We start from the raw sequence: 9,236 nt of genomic DNA on the forward strand, positions 1-9,236 counted from the left end.
TAACAGAATGGCTTCCCCCTCCAACCCAAAAGCTCAAAAAAATACCAAAAGAAACACCCAAAACCCAAACATTTCACATTCTTCACCAAATTTCGTTCAAAATCATAGCGATCAGCCAATTTATTCTCCACCAAATTTACACTTTGGTGGTGTTTACTACCCATTTCAAACCCAAAACCAACCTCAATACCAAAATCAAGCACAATACCAAAACCAACCTCAATTTCAAAACCAACAACAATTTCAAAGACATCTCCAATTTCAAAACCAACCACAAATGAACGTCTCATCCCAAATGGAAAATGACTTCAATCTATTTTATGATCTTCTCGACTCCCTAATGAATTTTTAAACCCCATTCCAAACTCAAGGGGAACCCGAAGTCATCCCCGAAATGGAGTTGGAGCCGGAAGAGAATCAACCACAACCTAAAAAAAGTGGAAGGACGACCTCAAAGAAATGGACACCGGGCGAAGAAAATGTGTTAGCTCGTGCGTAGGTGGATGTTTCTGAAGATCCGGTGGTCATAAACAACCAAGATTGTCCAATTTTTTTCGTAAAATTACATGGCGTTTTCTCACGGAGATTAATCTTGGAGAGTACCGGAAAAAGGAACAAATTTATTCGAAGTGGAAAAATGTCAACAAAGTGGTGACGAAGTTTACTGGGCTGTTTTCGAGCGTCAAACAACAATGGCAAAGTGGTGCAAACGACGAAACTATTTTGCAAAAAGCTCTTGAAGTGTACCGGAATCACAAAGGGGGCAATTTCAAATTTTTGCATATTTTGAATATTTTGAAATTGTAAAAAAATCGCAAGAGGTCAACGCTTCTGAAACCTTTACGGGTGGTTCTTCTAAAATAACCAAAACATCCGAAATGACGCATTGTCAATCGTCCGATGTTCATGTCGGGATAGATCTCAATGAGGAGGAGCCTTTTGAGGCTCCAAGAGCCACTCGTCCCATGGGAAGAGACCGAGCCAAGCGAAAGGGAAAAGCGGCGGCAGTGTTCGGGAAATGTTTTGGGTGACATCGACCAACTAACAACCAAAATTGACAACTTGAAGTCGTCTTTGGAACAATATTTAGCTGTCGCACAAGAGAAAGGAAAAAAACTATGCTATGGCGATCTTAACGAGAGACACTAGCGCTCTCACCGAACGTGAAAAAGAAATGGCAATAAAAACTAAAGAGGAGGTCGTGAAAAATATAACAGATAGGTTTCTTTATTTTATTTTCATGGTTTCGTTATTTAAATTTTGAGGTTTGTAATTTGAAATTCTATGCTTTTTTTGTGTTGTAATTTTTTTTAAGTTTAATGAAATTTAAGATTTTAACAAAACAATATGTTTGAAATGTTTATTTTCTATATTAGATAATTATAGAAAAAAATAGCATGGCAAGCAATGTAAATGAGAAATTTTGGCTAGCTAAAGTGTGACAAAACTGACGTGACGTCTACGTGGACTGTGGCAAATGTGACACCGCTTCCACCAGCCTTAGGGGTTTTGAAGGTTGTGGTTGAAAAGGTTGTTGGTATAAGAAACTAGATTGAAATTGTTGTTGATAGGGCAGGAGCACTTGATATTGTTGTTGAAAAAGATGAGTTTGTTGGATAAGGAACCACTTTGGAGCAAATTCATAAAACCACATTGAGGTGATTCCATGTTCTAGTATTGGCGGAGAGTTGTATCTAACGTAAAAACATTATCGGGCTTACGATTTCGATAGTTTGGTGGGACATTTTGATTAGGATCCATGATATTTGGATTGTAAACAAAGTTGTACATGTAAATAGAGAAAGAAAAGAATGGTGTAAAAAAATTAGGTTGTGTATTGGAGTATTTATATAGGTAAATGTTTGTTTTAAAATAATATATATATATATATATATATATATATATATATATATATATATACTTTTTCAAAAAGTTATCATTCAACAGCTAGTCAAAGTGGTCAAGGGAATAAATTGCGTTGACTGGGCGTTGTCGATCGTTGACAGATCACCACGACCACGAACCACCACGAACACCTGGGCTGGTGTTTGTGATCGTGGTTTTTGGCCACGTAAATAACGAGCATCTATGTTGTCAGCATACCGGATGGTCTAAGATAACATTGGTCCCAAAAAGCGAATAATCAATATTCTTTTATTTTGGACTAAACTCATAAATTGAAAGTTTCCATTCCCATTATAATAAATATTTTACGGTTTCATATATGAAGTGAATTAAACATAAAGAAACCTCAAACAAGTTTATTATTTCATTATAATTATAATTCGAATTGTTAAATTTAGATTGAGGAGTGATTATGAGCGTAATATAAGACATTTAAAAGATTGTTATATATTTCGAAGTAATTATAGCATTAATTAGGGTGTTTTCCTTGTTTTGAGATTTAAAAAAGAAAAGAAGAAGAATTCTTCGTCTATTTAAACTAAGGTGGTGAAACCATTAAGCAAAACATTCAGAAATCTGACGTTGATTGATTCGATCTCTTTAATTGGTTATAACAATAATGTCTAAGTCGACATACTTTTGTTTGTTTCTTCTCATTGTTGTTATCACAGGTTTGTGGCTACTTCATTATCTCGATTTTCTTTTGAAAGCTTATTTTGAGTTTATGAAATACATGTTTTTGTACCAATTTTGGCTCAAATAATCACATAACATGCATGTCCGAAAAACATAACCAAACATATCTTTATTATATATAAAGATGGAAAAACTAGCATACACATGTAGTGTTATTCTATTATCAATTAAAGATACCAATTATTTTATGGTTTGACTATATTATATTAATTGTGTTTATTCTTTCTCATTTTTGCAGTTGGAGTTTCCATGGTCAATGGCCAGAAAAGATGCACACAAGTGTTGAATCCAAATAATTGTAATCTTGAAGAGTGTGGCAAGGAATGTTTTCAGAAACACAACGGGCATGGATTTTGTCAACAGGCTAGCTTTTTCAGCCATTATGCTTGTATTTGTGCTTTCAACTGCGGCCCATGAAATCCTCAGATGTAACTTTTGGATTTAAAAACCTCCAGGGTTGGGACTTTTATTACTTTAGAAGATTTACAATTAGATTTGAATAAATTATATGAGGTGGCTATAATTCTCGATATAATAACCGTTTCTTTGAATATTATTAAGAATTTGCATTTCAAGAAGGTAAAATGTTATATTCATGAGTCAATTGTTTAAGACGTTGTTGTTTAATTTAAAATGTGATTTAAGCAAATAAAAATTTTATCTATGAATTGGATCGGCTTTCAATTTTTTGTTACTAAGGAACGTACCCTTGAAATAATAGAACCCACAAACTGCTCCTAGATGAAAACCACTATTGTGTCATAAAAGAATCAACCACAAAGTAACCGAAGCATTATATTTATAACATGCAGCAGTACATCACATGCATACATCTGATCCCGAAATTTAGTACATCCAAGACTTATATGGAATTAATTAGAAAACGCAAGCCTGGATATGAACTCCAGGAACTCCTTCTTGCGTTCAGTCTCCTCAACAGTTACAACTTTCCCAGTTGAGAGCCACTCCACCGTATCATCTATTGCATTCTGCACATTCTTCAAGTCCTTTGGCGGGATATCATTTCTTTTCGTCTTATTCTTCAAGTCATATATCTAATCCTTCGCTGCATTGTATGCTTCAGCTTTCTTCTTGAACTCTTGGTCCTCAAGCTTGAAATTCTCAGCATCTTTTAACATTTTCTCAATCTTTTGACTTGATAACCTTTCACTGAGATTGGTAAGAGAAAGTTTTTCAGTCTTACCAGTGGATACTATTTTAGCCGTAACTGTGAGAATGCCATCAGCATCTTTTTCAAAGCAATGCTCAACAACTGAGACTATTTTAGGAGCCGGGGGAATTCCTGAATTGGTAAATGATCCCAACAAGTAATTTTCATAGAAAAGTCAATACCCTCGAGTAACACTTCTAGTTCGATTGAAACATGTGTATCATATAGCCCTGTCGAAAACACCCGATACCCGAATTACCCACCCGATTTTTTCGGGTATCGGGTAAATCGGGTCGGGTTAATCGGGTATCGGGTAAAATTTTTCGGGTAATAGGGTAATCCGATTTTTTTTTGGGTAGGGTAAATGGTACGTTTATTGGGTTTCGGGTATACCCGAATTACCCAAATTATTTTAAAAACTTTTTTTTTTCGTAAAGCTTGTACTCTGTAGCAGGTATTTGATCACGCTTAAACTAACTATCATTATTGTAAAACATGAATCTTTTTTATTATGACAATATGACACGAACAATATTAAAAGCAATTGTTTATATATAACCATGTTCTTTAAAACTTAACTATTTTCTATATTATAGTTTTTATTGCAACTAACAAACTCATTATCTTGACGAAACTTAAGTACATAGTAAAACTTATGGCTACAATTATCTTAAACATTTTAAACTTTTAAATTAAGATCTTTAAGTATTTGTTTTTTTAACATCTTATTAGATTAGATTAAGTTGTTAAAAAAATTGCTTGATATCTCAAGTATTATTGAGTAAAAAATCTCAATGTTCAAAGCTTGAGTAACTTCGTTTATGCCTCGTTTGTTTATATAAACAAGACTAATAAAGCACGACGTATTTATTTAATTAAAATTATTTTCAGGTGCAATTCAAAAAAAAAATTATATATTTCGGGTAATACCCGAATTACCCAAACCCGACCCGTTACCCGAATTACCCAAACCCGAATCACCCGAATTTAATTTGGGTCGGGTAACGGGTATTTTTTTAAACATGAATTACCCGAATTACCCGACCCGATTTACCCGAAACCCGAAAAAATTACCCGATCAACACCCCTAGTATCATATGAAAGAATTCTCTTTGCTTTCTCACAAGCAACTTTCAACCTTCCTAAAGCTCTTCCATTTTCCTTCAAATCCTTGTTCCATTTCTTCTTAAAATCGTCAACACAATAATTCACCATACGATTATCAAAATCCTCACCTCCCAAATGAGTGTCACTAGCTACAGCTTTCACATCAAACTTACCGACTCCATCAATGGTGAGAAGAGAGACATCAAAAGTGCCACCTCCTAGATCAAATATAAGCACTTTTTTTTCCACTGAACCTGTTGTCTACACCATATGGAATTGCAGCTGCTGTTGGTTCATTGATCATGCGAACCACATTTAGGCCAGCAATAGTTGCAACATCCTTGGTTGCTTGACGCTGACAATCATTAAAATAAGCTGATGATAGCATTTTTCACAGTGCCACCAATATATGCCTCTGCAATCTCTTTCATCTTCGTTAGAAACATTGATGAAATTTCCTCGGTAGAAAATTGTTGTTCATGACCCTTGTAAGTTACAATAACTTTTGGAATCTCATCAGACCCTTTTATGACCCTAAATGATAATAGATTTATGTCTTCCTGCACCATGACTTCGCTGAACCTCTTGCCAATCAATCTCTTTGCCTCTAAAAGTCAATAATATAAACATATCAGATATGCGATAAAAGTAATATTAAATAGTATATAGAAAGTTAAAACTTACTGAAAACAGTATTGGCAGTGAAAGCAATCTCTTTGCCTCTAAAAGTCAATAATATAAACATATCAGATATGCGATAAAAGTAATATTAAATAGTATATAGAAAGTTAAAACTTACTAAAAGTTGCTTGCAATTTGATTCTTGGCACCATCGCCAACAAGACGTTGAGAATCAGTGAAAGCAACACAAGATGGTGTTTTCCGATTTCCTTGGTCGTTGGGTATGATCTTTATTCCATCATGTTTCCATGCAGCCACACATTAGTATGTTGTGCCCAAATCGATGCCAATTGTTGGGGCTCCGCCTTCCCAACTCGCCATTACTCTTCAAGTTCAAGCAGGAATACACAACAAGGCAAGGAGTTAAAGATGAACGTTCAAGCAGCAATGCGATGAGTTTATGATGAATTCTCAAGATTATCTGATTTTATAGCATTCATACTAGCCATTAGGAATATGTAGCATTTTTTTAAAGTTAATAATTACTATGAACTTAATGTCCTGTGTTATCCTAGATATGTCATATGATGCAACGCTGTGCGGAGTGGTCACCACCAACCCACCATATGATGTAACGCAGTGCGGAGTGGTCACCACCAACCCACCAAAAAAGTGGTGCCACCTCTGCGCCACATCAATTTCACCACCAACTCACTACACATAGGAAATTATCACCACTCCACAATTATCTTTTTTTTTTATTTTTTATTTTTTTTATGATTAATTTAAATAAAAACATAATTTAAAGCATAATAAAATATTTTATATTAATTGAAACCAAATTACATTAATTAAAAAACATAGAAAATTAAACCTAAAAATAGAAAATTAAACCCAAATTACTAAAAAAACATAAAAACATATAGAAAATGAAAATTAAAATACTAAAAAAAAACATAAAAATAACATAGAAAATTAAACCTAAATTACTAAAAAACATAAAAAAAAAAAAAACATAGAATATAGATTCCATATTTGTCGAGAACTTCTCGTTGAATTTTCATAAACGCCCTTAAATTTTCCGGGTCGAGATTTTGTTGTGGCACCGTGTTTATAATTTGAAGATCGGTGAGTGCCAATTGTCGCCGACGTTGTTCCTCTGTGGACTCAAAATTTTTTCTAAAAACATTAGAGTTTTGTCGATTTTCTCCACTAGTACGCCCTCGTTGGTTGATTTTCCGCTAGAAGACGCCCCCTTTCTCGCTTTGTCCCTTCCTGGTGGTCGACGAAGTTGAACGTCCGGTGGACCCTCCCCCTCGGTGGCGTCGAACTCATCAATGAGGTCGAGGTTAACACCGATGTCCGACTCGGACGTTCTTGCCCTCTTGTTGGAACCGGTGGTAGATCCTGAATGCGTCGTTTCCGGATATAGAACCTATTTTGGACCGTTACAACAAACTTTCCACGCTTTTTGGTGGCCGAATGGTTTACCATTGGTGGTAATTTTGTATTTGTAGGCCGCGGTTGCAAAAAGATTGAGATCGTTGCTACAACTTCTATGCATATTTTTAAGCTTGTCAAATATGACATTGATTTTGGTGCAAGCCGCTCGTAAATCACGCCATTTTGCGTTGATCAAGTCGTACGTCCGCTCCGTTTTCTTTCCTAATAATGCGTGGAAGTGGTCTAAAATACGACACCAAAAACTTTGACCCATTTGCGAGTTGCCGACATCCTGTCTTGCGATATGAAAATCCAAGATTTCGCTAAAGCTTCCTCCTCGTCTTCGTTCCATGCGGTAGTTCTTTTTTTTTTGATCTTTTGTTTTTTTTTGCCTTCGGTGAGTTGGTTGTTGTGTTTCTTGGACCCGTTCGTCGTCGTCGTCGTCATTGTCGAGGTTCACGGGTTGAGATTGAGATAATGAAACTTGAGATGGTTGAAATTGTTGAGGTATAAAAGATTGTTGTTGAAATTGTTGAGAAGGTTGTTGTTGAAAGGTTTGGAATTGGGGTTGATTGAATTGTTGTGGTTGTTGTTGGAAGAAGTTTGGGGGGTATGAAGTGGTGAATAGAGGTTGTTGTTGGATTGGGGAGGCTAACAATTGCATGTAGCTAACATTTGTATTTGGAGTGTTTGGGGTGTTTTGATTTGAATCCATGTAGAGAGAAAAAAAATATGAGAGAGATGAGTGTTTTTTTGTAGAAGGTAATTAAAATGTAGAGAGTATTTTTTTTGAAGTGTAAAATGTAAATGGAATAGTGTGTAATTTATACGTAAAGTTGATTGTGTTTAAATTTTATAAAATAATTTTTTTTATTTCTTAAACGGTCAAAAGAGCCGTTGCCCCCCCCCCCCCACCCTCAATTCCAGCCGTTACAAAAGAAACAATCACATTCGTCATATCGTCCCGTCTCCGGAGCCACGTCACACGCACCCTACCGGAGTTGGGGGCGGTGTTCACGCGTGGGGAGCCCAGCCACGTCAGCCCAAGACGTGTAGATACTCTCCCAAGACGTGTGACTGAACTCATATGTAGAAACATATATAAAAATAAGCACAGAAACATACACAAAAATTATGTCGAAAGATAAAGAAACTCGAATTTTTACTAACACATACATAAAAACAAGTAAGTAATTTTTTTTAAGGTAACGAACGAAAGTTCAAATAATCAAAATGGTATTATATATGACCCGACTCAGACATAAGAAGCATACATAAAAATAAAGACGAGAACGTAAAAAATTTGAGGTCGAAACATAAACAAACTCAAATTTATACGGATATGTACATAATGTAACATCCCAAAAATCATAAGTAAAAATTTCATTTTTAAATCCACCCAAACCATCTTTATGTCAATCCATCATAAGTATGTCAATTGGAAAATAGTTATCAGAGTACAAGTCTCAAAATCATAAAAAAATAAAAATAAATAAATAAAATGGACACGGGTGGATGCACAACGATCAGGTCAAGCTCTTCCCCTTCGAACTGGAAGTACCTTAAACATAAACTTAAACCGTAAGCACAAAGCTTAGTGAGTTCCCCAAAATACCACATACCATACAAGCAACGGGCCCCGCCAAATGAGTATAACGGGCCTTGCCCTAACTTGCATAACGGGTGCCGCACAATGAGTATAACAGGCCTCGCCCTAACTCGCATTAGGGGGGCCGCCCAATGAGTATAAAGGGCCTCATTCTTCAACATATCATGGTACCGGACCTTATTCATCTCCTCGTCCGCCACATACTGTGGAACCAACTAAGCCCTCTCATGGAATATAGCGGTGATCTCCGCCACGATCTTGGTAGTCTGGCGAAGGTTCTGAAATTCCCTCACCATCTGCTGAACCTCAATCATGGGCTCAAAATCAGCCCTGAATCTCATAACAAATTCATCCCAAGACATCGTCTCAATTGCCTCGCCTCCGAAATCATAGTCCACTTCCTCTCATTAATTGCAAGCTCTGTCCTTCAGAAGATAGGATGCAAATCTGACCTTCGACCCCTCAGGGTAAAAGCTAGTTCATAAGGTGTTCCCGATGTCCGCCAACTACCGTCGGCTAGCAATGTGGTCCTTCATTCCAAAGAACTCAGGAGCCCCACAGGCACGAAACTCTCGGAACGTCAGAGAGCATGCATCCACCATAGCTACTACCTCAGTGCGAAATACGCCCAAACGCTCATCCAAAATCTCCATGATACCCTCCTTGATTGTACCAAAGATCACA

General features: G+C 36.3%; 1 pseudogene; it reads right to left on the reverse strand.

The window, feature by feature from the left end:
• Window positions 1–3,656: 3,656 nt before the first annotated feature.
• LOC145131347 (heat shock cognate 70 kDa protein-like) lies at window positions 3,657–7,658 on the reverse strand (annotated as a pseudogene).
• Window positions 7,659–9,236: the final 1,578 nt, after the last annotated feature.

This window comes from Lactuca virosa, chromosome 8 (genome assembly GCF_052849685.1).
Source record: "Lactuca virosa cultivar CGN04683 chromosome 8, Lactuca_virosa_CGN04683_v6, whole genome shotgun sequence".
Lineage (NCBI taxonomy): Eukaryota > Viridiplantae > Streptophyta > Magnoliopsida > Asterales > Asteraceae > Lactuca > Lactuca virosa.